Consider the following 19151-nt stretch of genomic DNA (forward strand, 5'->3'; position numbering starts at 1 on the left):
ATAGCTTCAGTGCTTTCTGAGCTCTTTCAGAATAAAATCCTAGAGGGGTCTATTATATCTTTATAAGGTGCTCCATTTGAAAGTGCTTCTCTGGAAGGCAATCCTCCAAAACATCAGGTAATTCAATTCTCAGTTCAAATATTCCAGAGTTAAGAGGCTTCTTCACACAGGCGAGCAATGCTGATGTCTAGGAGACTCCTTAGTCTTGTTGGCAGATACTTGCCAAAGTCATCCATGACTTGAAATTTCAGAATGTTTCTGTGGTTAAGTCACAGAGGCCCAAGACAACCCTCCTCTGCATCTTAATTTGCCCATAGCATAGCATTCTCTCTCTGTTTTTCATGGAGTTGAATTATGTTAAGGTGAGTCAATTTTGTAATTCATTTGGCACCTGGAATCAGCTCTGTATTTCCATGTCCTGTACAACTTGGATTTTGAGTAACTGTATACAGGTAGCATTTTGTTGCTATTTATCTAGCTTGCCTTAACTTATCTAAGGATTTTGTCTTCTTTTTTCTATTAACAGTTTAAGAGGGGGAAAAAGAAGTATGCTATATTGAGAAGGAAGCACATAAACACTTAAGTCTTTTTAGAGACAGGCAAAACAAGAGGACTTTTAAATGACATTTATTATTGACCATAGAAGTTTTAAGGCACTTTGATCATCCACATTAAACTTGTCTAGGTATAGATAAAAAACAGGAGAGCAGCAAAGCTGTTTAAAAAGAGTTAGGTTAAATAAGTCTTGCTTGTTTTTCATTAAAAGTTGAAGGAACAGCTTTTTACAGGAGCAAACAAATGCATCAAGCTTGACTTCCTACCAATTGCACAGCAAGCATATTCCACAAGTTTGACTCCCTTGTGCAATCTGTGGGTTCTACAAGGGCCTGGCTTCACCCAGGAGCCTGTGATCACCAGCAGAGCTGTCTTGCCTACACAGCTGCCTATTGTCATGAAAAAAAGCAGGATTCTCTGTATCTTTGGGACCTTTATGCTTTTGCAAATACAAGCAACTGGCTCTTGCAACCAAAAGCTCCTTGGAAGAAGACAGGCAGAAAGACAAGGCAATGCTGCCCAAAACACCCCTCCTTCTTCATGCACCCAGTAAAACACGGCTGCAGGGTCAGGATTTCACTCAACAAACACACATGAGGTTCTGCAGCTATCTCCCCTGACAGAAATTATGCCTGTTAAAAGGAAAATGTGAAAAAGATACACTGAGAAAAAACAAACTCTCCTGAAACTTCTCTTTTTCACATCTCCTCATCTGTTTTTGTGGGAAGTTTCTAGGAACATATGTTCAAAATATGATTGTAAGAAGCTGCATATTAAATTCAATCCATTATATTTTGAAAGTGTGGCCAGCAGGAGCAGGAAGGTCATTCTGCCCCTGTACTCAGCACTGCTTAGGCCACATCTTCAGTCCTGTGTCCAGTTCTGGGGCCCTCAGTTTAAGAAGGACATTGAGACACTTGAAGGTGTCCAGAGAAGGGCAACAAAGCTGGGGAGGAGTCTGGAGCACAGCCCTGTGAGGAGAGGCTGAGGGAGCTGGGGTTGCTTAGCCTGGAGAAGAGGAGGCTCAGGGGACACCTTATTGCTCTCTACAACTACCTGAAGGGAGGTTGGTCTCTTCTCCCAGGCAAGCAGCACCAGAACAAGAGGACACAGTCTCAAGCTGTGCCAGGGGAAGTTTAGGCTCAAGGTGAGGAGAAAGTTATTTTCAGAAAGAGAGATTGGCCATTGGAATGTGCTGCCCAGGGAGGTGGTGGAGTCACCATCACTGGAGGTGTTCCAGAGGGGACTAGACATGGCACTTGGAGCCATGGTTTATTTAGACATGAGGTGTTGGGTGCTAGGTTGGACTTGATGACCTCTGAGGACATTGCCAACCTTATTGATTCTATGATCCTATGATTCCATGAAATGGGGACTCATAAATAACTTTTTTTCCCCACTTTTACCCTCACTCCATCGATTCAAAGCAGCTCCATTCAAAACCCACAGTGAATCTGAACATTACACTGTTTCTCGCTTAAAAATGTGTTAAATGAGTAGTTTTAGAACCTACATGACACATTTTTGTGATCAGATACACCACAATGACAGTGAACTCTCATAGCAATGTGCCTCCTCCCCTGCAGAACACTATAAAATGATACAAAGAGCATGAAACTGCCATAGTTTGTTTGCCATAAATTTCTTATAGGAATGCCTTAATTTCAGCTGTAAATAACTTACAAAAAAAATCCACACTCCAAACAGATCTGTACAAAAAAGTGTGGATGGGTACAGGAATTGGACTATAAGCAAAGTATAGTCCAGGCTTAGAGCCCTGGGGATTTTTAGTCTGGAGAGAAGACTGAGAGGGGAGCTAATAAATGTATGTAAATATCTGAGGGCTGGTGTCAAGAAGGAAGGGACAGCCCCTTCTCACTTGCACCCTGTGACAGGGCAAGGGGCAAGGAATGGAAACTACAGCACAGGAGGTTCCACCTCAACATGAGGAAGAACTTCTTTACTCTAAGGGTCACAGAGCACTGGAACAGGCTGCCCACAGAGGCTGTGGACTCTCCTCCTCTGGAGATTTTCAAGCCCCATCTGAACGCACTCGTGTGACCTGTGCTGGATTCTATGGCCCTGCTTGGCAGGAGGGGGTTAGACTCAAAGATCTCCAGAGGTCCCTTCCAACACCTAACATCCTGTGACCCTGTGACTCCTCAATCCTTACCATTCTCAGTTCCCAGTTAGACTAAAAATTAAAACATTACTCCAGCTTGGGCATCAACATCTGTAGGTATACATTCATACATATCTGCACCTAGACAGAATTATTCACTGTGCTGACCAAAAAAACCACCCAACTTTGTTTCTTCTCCCAGATGAGTCCTGAGGAAGTTTCACAAACTGGCAAAAAGGGGAATTTGCTGTTTGATGCTGTTCCTTCTTTATACTGTTTGGAATCACTTTTGCTAAAGATTAGGTCAGTTGAGAAAGAGGACATTGGTTACTGCAGCATCAACCACACTGTCACAACATGAAAACAAGTGTCACTTGCCATGTTCCATGGCAAGTGAGTGCAGAATAAAACAGGAATCTAGGCAAAACAGTAAAGCATTCAGATTTGAGACATGTCCATTTTCCTCATCTTTTAATGAGGTTCCAAATAGGAGAGGAAACCTAACCTTTTTTCCTGTAAATGTTTGGGTTTGGTTGGATTTTTTTTGTTTGTTTCTTTCTTTCTTTGGTTGGTTGGGGTTTTTTCTCTTTGCAAATGGGGAACATATGGTGGTGCATCCTACCATCCAACGTGGCATGCCAGAAAGGAGGATAGTGTTACTGAGCTTTTCCTTCATGATTCACAATCATCCACGACACATGCATAAAAACATATCTGTGTGTATGTATATATATGTGTATATATATATGTATAACAACAACAACAACAACAACAACAACAACAGGTTGGAAGAGACCTTCAAGATCATCGTGTCCAACCCATCAACCAATCCAACACCACCTAATCAACTAACCCATGGCACCAAGCACCCCATCGAGTCTCCTCCTGAACACCTCCAATGACGCCAATCCCACCACCTCCCCAGGCAGCCCATTCCAAGGGGCAATCACTCTCTCTGTATAGAACTTCTTCCTAACATCCAACCTAAACCTCCCCTGGTGCAGCCTGAGACTGTGGCCTCTTGTTCTGGTGCTGGTTGCCTGGGAGAAGAGACCAACATCCGTCTGACTACAACCTCCCTTCAGGTAGTTGTAGAGAGCAATAAGGTCACCCCTGAGTCTCCTCCTCTCCAGGCCAAGCAACCCCAGCTCCCTCAGTCTCTCCTCATAGGGCTTGTGTTCCAAACTCCTCACCAACTTCATTGCCCTTCTCTGGATATGATAGGACAAGGGGCAAGGGGCAATGGGTGGAAGTTGAGGCACAGGAAGTTCCATGGAAAAATAAGGAAAAACATTTTCTCTGCGAGGGTGACAGAGCCCTGGAGCAGGCTGCCCAGGGGGACTGTGGAGTCTCCCTCTCTGGAGAGATTGAAAACCCACTTGTATGCATTGCTGTGTGACCTGGTATAGGTGATCCTGCTCTGGCAAAGGGGTTGGACCAGATGATCTTGGGAGGTCCCTTCCAGCCCCTAACATTCTGTGATTCTGTGATCAGCAAATCTTCTGCTGTGACCTTATTCCAGAAACTTAATCAGGCTTGCTTGCTGTGAAGCCTTTCACTAAGGAAAGATGAGAAAATAAAGGGAAACTAAAAGGTAGATTTCCCTTTTCTAAGCATGTGGCATTCAGTTGGACTCGGGCAGGCAGTTCAAGCCTCAGTCAAATCTATTTAGATTTAAAAGTCATAAAACACATGTTCAGATCTGGGTGGTCTGTGTAATGTCCAAAAATATATGAATTGGCTGATCTTCAAAATAGTATTTTTCTGATTTTTTTCCCCTCAACTAATAAATTATATCCCCTGTTGCAGTAAGGTCACAGGCTAGTATCTGACAATGCTGCTCCTCTACATGCACTGCTGGATATATCACTGACATCCACACATCTCTTCTGTTCAAAATAGTGGGGTCACTAGAAGGAGGGATAAAAAGCAAGGGCACTGGTTTTATAAAGCTTTATAAGCAGATGGAAAACCTAATTTCAATCATGCCCTAACAAAATGAAAATATGTAATAATTAATTATCCATTTGTACAGTTAGCTGTATGGGAGGGGTAGATCACGTTTCTTGGTCAGAACTCTGCTGAAGACAGAAGAAATCAAGGCAGAAAACAGCTGTAAAACTGAGTCCTGTCATTAACTGCTGAAGAAATCAATGCTCCAATCTAACATCATCTCTGTTTGTCCTGTGACAAAATCAGATCTGCAACCTCAAAATTAGCCAACCCTTCATGAATGCTTAACTGCAACATAAAATCAACACTCAAATGGACCCAATCTTGGCATGTCCTACAAGACCCTTTTATTATGGTCCCCATAAATACACTGATTAGTTTGAATTTTTATTTTCTATTCCCTAGTCCCCAATTATGCCTAATTGTTACATAGGAAATACTTAAGTCCTGGTAAGTATTAAGAGAATATTTGATTTTCCTCCCTTACTGATGTGAATATGTTTCCTAAGTGCATGTGCTAAACGCAGTATTGACTTTTCCAATACCAAAACCCACGGTATGCCACTGTGGTGCTTTTAGGCTGTGCCTCTAAGATTCAGTTACAGACTCTGAGCAGAAAAGTAGAAAAAGATACATAAATCACTATTGGGTGTAAAAAGGAAAACAAAAGATTATTCTACACAAATTCATTGGGTAAATATCTGGAATAAGAGGAGCTGTACCATAACAATTCTTCTCCTCTTCTCTTCTCTTCTCTTCTCTTCTCTTCTCTTCTCTTCTCTTCTCTTCTCTTCTCTTCTCTTCTCTTCTCTTCTCTTCTCTTCTCTTCTCTTCTCTTCTCTTCTCTTCTCTTCTCTTCTCTTCTCTTCTCTCTTCTCTCTTCTCTCTTCTCTTCTCTTCTCTTCTCTTCTCTTCTCTTCTCTTCTCTTCTCTTCTCTTCTCGTCTCTTCTCTCTTCTCTTCTCTTCTCTTCTCTTCTCTTCTCTTCTCTTCTCTTCTCTTCTCTTCTCTTCTCTTCTCTTCTCTTCTCTTCTCTTCTCTCTTCTCTTCTCTTCTCGTCTCTTCTTGTCTCTTCTCTTCTCATCTCTTCTCTCTTCTCTTTTCTCTCCTCTCCTCTCTTCTCTTCTCTTCTCTTCTTTTCATCTCTGGCTGTTTTGCTTCACTCAGGAGAGATAATCTGTGTGCTTTGAATGGCCTTGGCTAAGTCTAACTTCTCTGCTCCTTTCTCTTGTCCCTTTTGTACAGGGGGGTAAGGCAGGGTGGAAGAAGCTAGCAGCTTCCCCTGGTCCTTGGCCAGGGGGGTCCTTGTGCTGTTTATTAACTGTAAATATCTGTATCATGTTGTAACTCCTGGATATTTTGTACACATTCATTGCATTCCATCATAGAGTAGAGCTTGTAAGCACAGTCTCATTTGCTTCCAACTGGGTTGGTCTGGCAAAGTTATTGTTGGGGGGAAACTTCAGCCCACCACAGCCAGCTTTGCATTTGTAGTATGTATTTTTAAAAACAATAAAATCTATTTAGATGTGCAAGACATAAACCACAAGTCCAGATCTGGGTGGGCTGTGTGATGTCCAGAAATATATGAATTGGCTGATCTTCAAAATAATATTTTTCTGATTTCTTTTCCTCAACTAATAAATTCTGTCCACTTTTGGAAAAAACCCCTGGTTTCTTCTGCAGGTCTGGCATCAGTGCATGCAATTCCTTGTGCTGCATCTTACTGCCATCAAACGTTCATGAACAGATTATCCCACACAAAAGTTTCCAAGCAGCTTTAACACCCAACAACTTCAATTCCTATGAAGTGGAACATCACTTGCTAGTATGCTTGATCACACCTCCAGCAGTAGTACTGCTGGATATCCACCAGAACATGCCACTGCCAGAGACCAGCGCAGGAAATCTGCTGTTGCAAACAAGACTCCAGTTGAGCCTAACAGATTCCTCTCTCTGCACACCGTGGCCTGAACTCCGATCATCACCCACTGGCAACACTCATTTCTTCAACAATGAAGAATTTCCCAGTCCTGAGAGAGCCAGAGTAGCCCAGCAGACCCCTAGCAGGACAACTTCCACATGGCTTCCTCAATATTTCCTCAGCCTACAATAGCTAGACTTTCAAGTATATTATTAATGTTTTCTCCTAATTGCCTCCCAGAAGAAAAGGGAAATTCCTTTGCTTCCATTATCCAATACAGGATTGACAACCCACACACCACAGAGTACTCAACAACCTGCTTCCTATCATGCTTTAAAATAGGCATGAAAATGCCTTCATCAGTTTTTCAATAGCAGAGGGTCACTTATACATCTCTCATATTCATGGCTAACCCAACATAGACTAGTTTACATATTATGGGGCCTCAGTGCAATCATGAGGGGCAGTCTTGGCTACACCTGAAGACTGCTCTTATTTCTCACAGCTGCAGTAGATCTATGCTGTTTGGTTTGCAGCTTCATGAAATATGCTGTACACTGCAGGTCTTGGCTGTTCTGATGGCTCTACTTATGCACCTTCTCCCAAGAAAAGAGGCAACTGTTTGTCAATAGCAGAAGCAGGGAAGGACTGTTTAGAAGGGCTTGTAGCCATAGGACAAAAGCTCGCTCCCTCCCTCCCTGCCTGAAGCAGGGCAGGTTTAGGTTGGACATAAGGAGGAAGTTCTTTACAGTGAGTGTGGTAGAATACTGGAACAAGTTGCCCAGGGATGTGGTTGAGGCCCCATCCCTGGAGACACACAAAATTAGACTCGATGTGGCCCTGGGCAGCCCGATCTAGCTGGAGGTGTCCCCGCTCACTACAGGCAGGTTGGACAAGATGATCTTTGAGGCCCACCTCCATTCAAATGCAATCTGTGCATCTGAGATCAGATTCCTGCTCTTCCAGGACTTTGCACAGGTATGAGAACAAAGAACTACCTCCTCTGTTTCTGGGGAGGGCAGGGCAGGTACAGAAGATCTGCAGTGCAGACCTGGCTTTAACAGGCTCTCCTGGCTGCACAACCCCATTTTGCGAGCACGGAGCAAGTGCCCACAGGTGGTGGCCTCCCTGCAGTGAGCACACCCAGGAGACCTCTGCTCCATTACACATTGTTCTGAACTATCTTCCAGCAGTGAGACTTTTCAAGTCAATGAAGGAACAAGACCTCCTGTGGGGGAGGAAGATGGAGGTGAGGGGAGGTTAGTCACCCATGATTTGTACTCCGTTGCCAGGCCTCCAGCTGGGTTAAGCACGGCATGACAGACTTGATATCCTGATCAAGCCCTTGATTTACGTTTTGGCATGCCTCACCAGCGCTCCTCAGCAGGACTTGATGAATCATCGATCTGTTCCAGTACAGCAATTTCTATGTATGTTCATAACCTTGGAAGAATCCATATAGAATTTGAACCCACATTCAGTTTTGCACACCGCTCAGCAGGGTCATTTTCAGTCATTAAATGCTGAATCTTATTCAAGTTGTGCAGTTCCACTAGTGCTGCATATTTGTGTTTGCAGGTTTACAATGAAATTGGTTTTGGAAAAGAAAAGGGAAAATAAGAGTAAAAAGATTGTCTCCTAGGTCTTATTTTAATTCTGTTGTGAGGTAAGTTGATAAATTATGTGTCTCACACAATGCTACTCTGAAAAATCCCGAACCTCATAAAAGCTTTATTTGCTTGCTGAATAAAATAAGTGTAGCAAGAGGGATGGCCAACCCTTTTGTTCAGAGCTCTGCCTCAACCAAGATGGCAGGTGCAATCAGAAAAAGAGCTCACCTACAAATGGAAGTAAATCCCAGTGAGTTTGCTTGGGGAGATGGAGCACCTCCACATGTCACAGACAGGAGCTCACTGACATGGCTTTGCAAAACTAAGGACAAAAGTAAATTAAAAATTATAATGAGCTAAATTTCCTGTTGCTCTGCACAAGAGAGAAATCCCCCTCCCATGTCCTTCATGTATGTAAGAGGCAGACAGCATTCTGCAGGCTCAGGACTAACACAGTATCTCCTTAATGAGGTTTACAGACGGTTTTCTGCAGCTTCATTTGCAAAGCCTTCAGTGCCCCTTGAGCTCCAGGCTCCAGCCAGCCCTCAGCATGTCCCTGACCTCATCTTCACAGGTGAGTGCTCCAAGATTGAGGATCAGAGTAGTTGTGCTTCCCACCTGCCATCTCAACAGCTACAGAATGAGTTTACAGCCCTGCCTTCCCCTTGCTTTTCCTCAAATTAAATTTTAGTCTCATTTTGCTCCTTAGAGTTCCACTTCACATCCAGCGTACCACTCTGAGCCACTCTGCCCATTAGTATCAAGAGGAGACCAAAATCTGCTTACAAAGAACACTTTAAACAACGCAAACATTTTTTTCTGCATGTATCTGACAATGCCTGTGGTTTCATAAAGGTATTTAAGAAATATTGACTATATAATTATGTAAAGGAAGCAACTCATATTTGTCATGCCTCTGCCTTGCTCAGGCTGGGGAACACCAACACGTTCAACATCAGCTATCAGCTCACTTCAGAGTGAAAGCTAAGCAATTTCTGTATCTTTGTTACATGTACATATCAGAAAACATTTCAAATTGTATCAAATTAAAGCCCCAGGTCCCAAGTATCACTTTTCATATAATAAGTAAATTAATTCAGGTGATAGTCTACTTAAAATAGTCCTTGTTTTTCCTCCCTTGCCCTCTTTTTATTGTTACTATAATAATAATAATAAACCTGGTTAATTCTATTCTATTCTATTCTATTCTATTCTATTCTATTCTATTCTATTCTATTTCTATTTCTATTTCTATTCTATCCTATTTCTATTTCTATTCTATTTCTATTCTATTCTATTCCATTCTAATATCAGAAGTCAAAAGTTCTTAGAGAGCCAGGAAATATCACTGTAGAACTACAACACTGGGTATTAGAAAAGGGGAACTTACTACTAAATCTCAACTTACAGAAACTTTAAGCAGCAATGCCTTCTGAAGTATCAGAGCAATTACATTTTCACTTCTTTAATCTCCATCTTTTAAGCTGCAATCCTTATACAGTGTGAAATAAAACACAAACCCAAAGCATGCTTTAAAACGACGCTTGAGTGTGTATCTTAAAATAAGAGTACTTGACACCACTCAGGTGAAGAGGAGATTTCTGGACAATTTTTGTCACTATCAAAATGCAAATAAGCTTCAACCAGCTTCTACCTGCTGCGGTAAGCAGCAAAGCAAAAAGTCTGTACCAAATTAGATCTGACATAAAGTGAAACAAGACAGGAGAAGGGAGGCCAAGTAGAATACCGAAGGCACTGAGCTCCTGAGATGAATGCCAAGTATGCCAAGCATTTCCAGTACAGTAAGAAAAGAAAGTGGAAAAAAGCCTGATCAAGCAGATGGCTACCTGAAGAGTCATTCCACACAAAAAGATCACTCCACGTGATGGTACAGCAAGAGATATGTCCAAACACCATGCTGATGTTTACTGTCAGTCTAATAGGACAAAGTATGACAAGGAGTATTTGCACAAGAGAAAACATAACCATCCATTGTGTACAGCTTAGAGAGCTTTAAACCTTAATCAGTTTCATCTGTGTGTTATCAGGGAGCTTTTGAAACGCTGAAGGGGAGCCTTCCTTAGTTTCTTGCTATTACAAGTAAACTTAAATGACTGAAAAAGCACAAATCTAGCAGGCCATCTGATTTGTGGAAAGGAAACCTCCAAGGCTGATCTAATGGGAATGCTAGGATAATCTGGGCTGAAATGAGGTCTCCCTGACAAGGAAAGCCTCTCTAAATTGATGACTTCTTTAAGAGCAATGTATAACAGAGGGGAAAAGACTGGGAAAAAACTAAGACCTTGAACTTACACATTTGCAGATCTCATCTTGATGGTACGAAAATTTCAAGCACTGTATCTTTTATAATATGGAACATTATTTCAAGTAACAGAGGGCTTATATATGCAATATAATATACATACAATACAGCACTTACACAGAAATTCATGTTACTCAAACACACAAAATACTTGGAGCTAAGTTTGCTCTTCAGGAGAAGGAAAAGAGCTAGAAATAGAAATAGGTACCTGAAATCCACATTTTAAATGTAATTAAGGAGAAGCTACACAAACAAATAGTTCTTAGAACCCAAAACATTTCAACATAGCTTTGGATGCTTTCTAAAACCTTGTTAACTTTACACTAAATCAATACATTATAAATCACATCCTTAAAATTCCTTTGCAGATCCAGTTACAGATTACTTCTTCAAAACCTGAATTGAAAAGAATCTCACAGATCAGCCATTTGCAGCTTTGAGTACATTATTTAATGAGACTGCACTTCAGGATACTCAAAAGAAAATGAACTTTGTATTCATCTTCTCCTGCCTGAGAAATGCTGCATTTTTCTGCAATGCCTTTCACTGAGGCTTAGATAACTGCTTTTCAACGGGGGCATGTGTGTGCAAATGTGCATAGCAGTCATGGGGTTATCTGTAATTCTGAGAACCAGGTGGCGTGTTCAACATGCTTGTACTAATCACTGCTCTGCTATTTGATTGCAAGGGTGTTTTAAGAAGACAGCAATGAAGGGAATTATGCAAGGCATATGAACTCAATGTGATTTTTTAAATTGGTATTTTGTGGTTTGATACTAAGCTGGAGAAGGGCCTGGAGAACAAACCTTATGAAATGCAGCTGAAGGAGCTGGGGCTGTTTAGTTTGGAAAAGAGGAGGCTGAGGGGACCACATCACTGTCTACAACTACCAGAAAAGACATTGTGGAAAGGCTGGTGCTGGTCTCTTCTCACAGGCAGTTAGAGATAGAACATGAGGGACTGGCCTCAAGCTGTGACTGGGTAGGTTTAGACTGGACATTAGGAAAAAAAATTTCACAGCAAGAGTGGTCAGGGGTTGGAATGTGCTGCCCAGGGAGGTGGCTGAGGCACCAACCTCATTAAAGTTCATTTGGATGTGGTGCTTGAGGTGGTTTAGGGGTGACCCTTGTAGAGTGGGGTTGGACTTGGTGATCCTGTGGGTCCTGAATGTTTCTGTGATTCGGTAATATTAGCTGTCTATGAATCAAATGTATCTGAAATAAGGATATGCTAGATGATCTTTCAGGCTCCCTTCCAGCCCCTGAAATTCTGTGATTGTGATTCTCTGATTATGCTGAAAGACTGAGAATTGAAATGCAGCAAAAAAACTACCTGCTTTGGCAAGTCAAAACAATAACTCCTGGGTATTTTACCATATGCTTCCCAAAGGCAGCATAGACACAGCCAGCAAACCCACTGCAAATGATCACACCTTCAACTTCAGATTAGCAAGCACATAATGTAAGCAAATGACACCAAAGAGAAAAGCAGAGATATTGTCTAACAAATGTGAATATTCCTGCACTTGCCCTTTATATTCTGTATAGACTGTCTAGAGAGGTCAATGAATTTACAGCAGGATGTTAGCCAAAATTGTTTCCAATACTATTACTCACGAGGTTAGTGCTGCTTGGGGGGTTATGGTGATTTAACTCAAGCTGACACCACCTTGTCACCAACTCACAGCACACACAGTAGAGTGAAAACTTTCACACTTATCTGAAGCCACAAATAATGCTCCCAAAGTCTTAAAAGGTTTGAAAGTTTAGCTTTCAACATAAGGTTTACCCTTTGCTTGCGCCCGTGAGAAGAGCTGTATCGGCAAGAAGTTATCAGTAACCTGTCAGTCTGTATTACAGAGTGACAACAGGGGATGAGTTAAATTCCACATTCATGGAGTCAGCTTTGGAAGGTGACAAATATAGACAACCCAATGGTGACTCCTTTTAGCTAAGTCTAGAATGTAACTTTTCAAAAGGTCTGGAACAAATCAAATCACTTTTTTTTCTTTGGCCTTATTTTATCAACAATTCTTCACAACATTGAAATAACAAACTGGAAGCAGCATTCCAGAAAGAAGTTTGTCCATTTATTTCCACATTCTGGTTTCAAACATTTGATCAACTTAGTTTTCCCTCAGATGCTTTTGGCAGTTATCTATTTATTTAGCTCCTCATGAAGCAACTGAGAGTCAAAAGAAATTCTACACCAGGAAATGAGTAATTGGAAAAGCCTTAAGCTACTTGCTGCTTCCATCGTCCAACTGGTGAGACTTCAAGATTGACAAGATTCCCCACAGCAGCTCTTAAATAAAGGTCTGGGCCACAACCATGGGTTGTATTTTATTTCTATAGGAGGCCTTGCACTTCTAAAATAAATGCATGTAAGGATGTAGTAAAGACCCAGTATACAAAGACTACCATGTGTATTCACGTTGCATTACATCACATAGGTGTTCCAGTTCCTCCTTAGCACGTCACCTCTCTCTTACAATCGATCTTTGTCACTTCAGTGACTGTGGTGGGTTGGAAATTCCCACCCCCCCAACATTAAATTTGCCAAACCATCTCAGTTGGAAGGAAATGAAAGCTGTATTTACAAGCAAAACGACAATCTACAATGAATTGCAATGAATATGTACAAAATACACAGTACTTACAGGTATTTACAATTAATGAACAGCACAAGGAGCTGCTAATAGCTTCTCTCTCCCTGCCTCCCCCTTACTCCCCTGTACACAAAGGGACAAGTGAAAGAGCAGAGAGACTTTAGCCAAAACAATGCAGCCAAAGTCAAGCAGAAGCACAAAGTTACTATCTCCCAACCCGAAGCAACAAGAAGAGAGAAATTGTTTGGTAGATAACTCCAAGGGGATTGTTTAGAACTATCATTATTTTCCCTTTTACACCCAATAGTGATTTATTTACATTTTACTACTTTCTCTTCAAGATCTGTGAACAAATTTGAAGGCATAACCTAAAACTACCACAGTGACATATTTATTTTCCTGGTAGTCCTTCTTCAATTTCTCCTACTAAATACAATTTCCTCTTCTCTGGCACCTAGGTGACATAAAAAATGTACTGTTTCTAATGGATTCAGTTTAAGGGGTGATGGTTCACTAATTATGCAGGAGCAATTCCTGTAGGCCACAGAAATGTGTTTATTCTTTAAAATCTAATACAAATCCCAAAATGTGTAAGTTAGACATTGGAAGACGTCACCCAGGGAGGTGGTGGAGTCACTATCCCTGGAGCTGTTGTAGAAACAGGTGAGGTGTTGGACTAGATGATTTCTCAAGGTCTCTTGCAGCCCCTGGCATTGTGTGATTCTTTGACATGGCCCTTCAGGCCATGCTTTAGTGAGCATTGTGGTGCTAGGTCAATGGCTGCGTTCCATCTCAGAGGTCTTTTCTAACCAAAACAATTCTATGATTCTATTTTAGTTTAACACCACCTAATTAGCCTCCACTTACAAATGCTCAGCCACTTGAGTAGTTCAAAATCAAGAGTCTCAAAAAGAGAATCAAAATTACACTTCCCCTTCCATCACAAGTGATTTAGAATAATCACATAAATTACAAGAGGTAGGAACAGATGAAAGTTCCTATAGTCCATTCCCTGTCAAGAGCAATGACTGCAGCCCAGCCATGCATTTCCAACCCGGTCTGCCATGATGGACAATGGAATGATGGACTCTCAGGAGGTGTTTAAGAGGAGACTGGATGAGGCACTTGGTGCCACGATTTAGTTGGTAAGATGGTGTTAGGTGATGGGTTGGCCTTGATGATCTCAAAGGTCTTTTCCAACCTGGTTAATTCTATTCTGTTCTATTCTCTCAGTCTGTGTAGACACCATGCCACTGTTTGGCCAGTCCTGGTAATTAGAACATCTCTCCAATATAATTTTCCCAACCTCCACCTGCCTTGCTTCAATGTTAATCTATTATTTCTTTTCACCCAAGAGAATTCATTATTCTTTTCCTCATTAGAGAAGTATTGCAGACTATCACAGGACCATATTTTTTCTAGACTAAAAACATTTCAAATACTTTAAAGTTCCTCAAAGAATACAGTCTATAAATACTTGCCACATTCTCCTGGAGGCTCTGCACAATTTCTCCATGCAAAGGCTGAAGTTAGTTACTCCAGATGACATTATCATCACTAAGAAGAGGTCAATGGTAACTTCATGTGCTTTGTATGCTGAACTCTTGTTCATATACCAAATTGCCTTCTTCCACATTCTGACACTTGGACTCGTGTTCGGCTTGTCTCAAACTCAGGTTGCACCTGTTAGGAAGAGCTGTGGCCTAGGAAGAGGTTCCAAAGCCTCCATTTGTGCAGTTAATTCTTCTTGCAAAACTGCAGAGCCTTTCATCAAAAGAGAATTGTGGTGGGTTGAATTTTAAAGGCACAGCCTGAAACCACCTCAAGAATAATTCCCCAATTCACCACACTGTTTAAAATTGTCTAAGCATTAAACCTGTAGATAAAACATCTTGGAAGACTGGTTGGGTCTCACTGTTCAACAACTTGAGACCAAGATAATGACTTAGGGTTGCCAAATCTATGAATGGAAACGATTATCCCTGGACAACACTTCTGCTCTGACTGCAAACTCAGTACTTGAGTTCTTCAGGCAGTTTTAAGTAGGATTTTTTTTCTACAGTGCACTTTGAGGCTTTGCCTATGAGAAGGTCACATGAGAGTCTGTCCTAAAGACTTGCTGAAGATATATGATATTTTCTATTACTTCTGAATGAACGAAGCCTCTTATCTTCCCAGAAGGGAGCCAGATTGATTCGACACAACTCCTTCTTGACCACTAACCATGCATACTGATATTCAACTCCTTGTTTCTTCTAAGTGCCTTCAAAGAGTGAAGGGCAATTTGAGGGATCACCCCAGAATTTTTGACATTTGCATGATCATGGGGTAAGCATTACTTTAATGTTTCATTGAAAAAAACTAATTAAATATACTTGCAGTCACATTTGTAGAGAGAAAAAAATCTCAGAGTATCCTCACAGAGCAGAAAAATCAATATTTAAAGATTTTTTTTTTACTTTAAAAAACCATGAATTTTAACCTAAAATGGATTAATTTTTACTTATTAGGGCAAAATTTTTAGGCTCAAGGAGAAAGTTCTTTAGGCTTGAGGAGAAATTTTTAGGTGAGGAGAAAGTTCTTCCCAGAAAGAGAGATTGGCCATTGGAATGTGCTGCCCAGGGAGGTGGTGGAGTCACCATCCCTGGAGGTGTTCAAAAAGAGATTGGATGTGGCACTTGAAGCCATGGTTCAGTTAGTCCTGAGGTGTTGGGTGACAGGTTGGACTTGATGATCTCTGAGATCTTTCCCAACCTTACTGACTCTATGATTCTATGAAAATCTCAGCTGTGACTGCTTTAACTCAATGTTTCTTCAAGTTTTTTTCTCACTATTTACTTATTCCATTTTCTTATTCATAGAATCATGGAATCATGGAATCATGGAATCAATAAGGTTGGAAAAGACCTCAGAGATCATCAAGTCCAACCTATCACACAACACCTCAGGACTAAATAAACTGTAGCTCCAAGTGCCACGTCTAGTCCCCTCCACCACCTCCCTGGGCAGCACATTCCAATGGCCAACCTCTCTTTCTGGGAAGAACTTTCTCCTCACCTCCAGCCTAAACTTCCCCTGGCACAGCTTGAGACTGTGTCCTCTTGTTCTGGTGGTGATTGCCTGGGAGAAGAGACCAACCCCCACCTAGCTCCAACCTCCCTTCAGGGAGTTGTAGAGAGCAAGAAGGTCTCCCCTGAGCCTCCTCTTCTCCAGGCTGAACAACCCCAGCTCCCTCAGCCTCTCCTCACAGGGCTGTGCTCCAGATTTATGCCATAAATGAAAGTGAAGTTTCTTAAAACTTCACTGAAAACCTGCCCTTGAATTTCTGAACCATGGTTTCACCTGATGATCAGACTGCTGGTTTAATCTTGATGTTAGTAAGACCATGAATTACAGTTTGCATTTCCATTAGTCAGATCTAGCTAGTCTGCGGCAAGTATTACTTAGGCTAAAGATACAAGGCAAAAAGTCTTTCCTCAGCAGGGTTTCTAGTCAATACATCAAATGTATGAAAGATAATAAAGAATGTCTCATTCTTCAGAGTATTTTAGATGCCCCATAAAGTTTCAGTTTCACATAAGAAGCTGCTTCTTCGCAGCAGTTCCTTTTGCTGTGAAACTGAGACTTCATGAGCTGAAGCATGTCTGTGAAAATCATCTGTGACATAATTTATAGTCTAACCAAATAACGTACAAGCAGAAGGTAGAATGAAGAATGATGTAATTCAATGTTTATAAAGTAGCAGACTTTTGACAGGCTTCAAATTATGCCCAGGATACACTGATTGATACCATTACCCGCTGTGTTTTCCCTGACATTTTATCTTAGGGCCGAAAGCCAAAAGAAAGACCACAAGCATCTAACCACAAAGTAGCTCTTATTTTCCTATTCTAGTCAGCAATTAGCTCACAGGAACAGAATCTCAAGCATTTCCAACGTCTGTAGTTAAAAATACGCCTGTTTCTAAAACGAAATAGAAATGTCATATGTTAAAAGCCCTGTTTGGGGCTGCAGGCTTTGGAGTATAAATATATATTCAAGTTGTGAAATATTTTAATTGTGTACAACTCTTACATCAAGTCTATTTTTATAATACATGCCAAAACGTGGGGATTCTAATGTAATTGCCTTCTGCTTTTAATGAAAGTGAGATTTTCTGCCCTGACTGCTGTCAAATAAGAACCATGTGATGAGTGAGATTTAGTGATTGGCCATTGGAATGTGCTGCCCAGGGAGGTGGTGGAGTCACCATCCCTGGAAGGGTTTAAGAGCCTGGATGGGGCACTTAGTGCCATGGTTTAGTTGCTTAGATGGTGTTGGGTGATAGGTTGGACTTAGGGATCTCAATTGTCTTTTCCAACCTGGTTAATTCTATTCTCTTCTATTCTACTCTACTCTATTCCTATTCCATTCTATTCTACCAGTTTGAGACTTCTATGTCACGACCACAATAGCGTCCACAAGAACTACAGCTCAGTTTCTCCACAAAGCAGTCAAATAAACACAGGTAACATTCAAAAGACAAGCAGAGATTTCTGACATCTAATCCACCCTCTTAAGAATTATGATTTCTGGGTGTGGCTTTCCTTTCTTAGCTGCATTCTGTTCTGAAAAGTTTCATAACTGCTGCTCAACAGGATTTCTTCTTTCTTTGTGTCAGGAGGAATTTGTTTCCCTAAATTAAATAAGCAGCTACACAGATAAATAGAAATAACAGCATAGCATAGCATAGCATAGCATAGCATAGCATAGCATAGCATAGCATAGCATAGCATAGCATAGAATCAAATCAACCAGGTTGGAAGAGACCTTTGCGATCGAGTCCAACCTATCATCCAACACCATCTAATGGACTAAACCATGGCACCAAGCACTCCATCAAGTCTCTCCCTAAACACCTCCAGTGATGGTGACTCCACCACCTCCCTCAGTTCAGCAAAACTAAATAACTATTTTTAATGAAAGAGCAGAAAGCCCATTAAGAGCTTACAGGAAACAGCTGGGGAAAAAAATAGAGAGGGGTAAGAGTACAAAAGCATTAAATCAACTTGACTATATTACAGCTCTCAAATCCTAATTGACATGTAAGTTCCCCATGAAAGCATTCTGCAAGATAACAACAAAAAGTTAAAAAAAAAGGAAACTTTTGCAGTTGCACACTCTGATTTTCAGCTCATTCTACTTTGAAATTTGGTTATAAAGAGATTAGGAAACTGAAATTCAGGTTCCTACTCAGAAAGCCTAAATATAATAGAAGCGTTTGACTCGGCTGATAAAGAAGTGAAAAATACATCTATTGAGATAGTATTTATCTAGCTTAACACTCTCTCTTGCTATACAGCTGCTTACATAGCATCTTAATTCTCTGACAGCAAGCCTGTACCATGTCTCACTTTTTAAGTTACGTACTAGAAGTGGGACACAGGACAGGTAGCCTTGTGATTTAAGAGCTAGACTGCAACTCTGGCTCAAAGGCATTGCTACCACATATTTTGTACCTGACCTTCTGTAGGTTACTTAAATCTTCTCCCTTAGTATCCCATCTGTAACATGTGAAGAGCCTCAAATGTAAGTGAGAGGGAAAACCTACTATCTGTCAAATCTTTACTCTGTAAGCACACATGTCAGAAAAATCTTAACAGAAAAATGATTTTAAATAAGGAAATAAAAAGACCTAAACAAACAAACAAACAAAAAGCCCCACAAAACCAAAAGACCAAACTTCCTATAATGTTTGGCAACAAAGCATAAGCAAAATATGTCTAAGCTTTGAAATCCTGCAAAATAAAATCCAGTTCCTATGCCCTGTGAATAGATCTTTTTAGCGCCAGGATTAAAGCAGCCGGAAATCTTGCCTGCACTATGCTTCCACTCGCAGACTCTGACACTTCAATGCCAGGATCAAAGAGAGAAATTGAATCTGTGAAGCTCAATTGCTTTCTCATCATCTGACTTGTAATGTCAGCCTTGTTCTGACCAGTGCCTCAGGAGCTGGGAGCCACATGGATCATGGGCAGTACTGCCAGTGACTCCTTTCCTGCAGAAGGCATTCCAGGG

General features: G+C 41.2%; 1 protein-coding gene across 1 annotated transcript in view; it reads right to left on the reverse strand.

Annotated features, from left to right (window-relative positions):
• Positions 1–19151, reverse strand: part of TMEM135 (transmembrane protein 135) — a 188592-nt gene that overhangs the window by 38240 nt on the left and 131201 nt on the right. The gene's annotated exons all lie outside the window — the stretch shown is intronic.

This window comes from Dryobates pubescens, chromosome 10 (assembly GCF_014839835.1).
Source record: "Dryobates pubescens isolate bDryPub1 chromosome 10, bDryPub1.pri, whole genome shotgun sequence".
NCBI classification, from domain to species: domain Eukaryota; kingdom Metazoa; phylum Chordata; class Aves; order Piciformes; family Picidae; genus Dryobates; species Dryobates pubescens.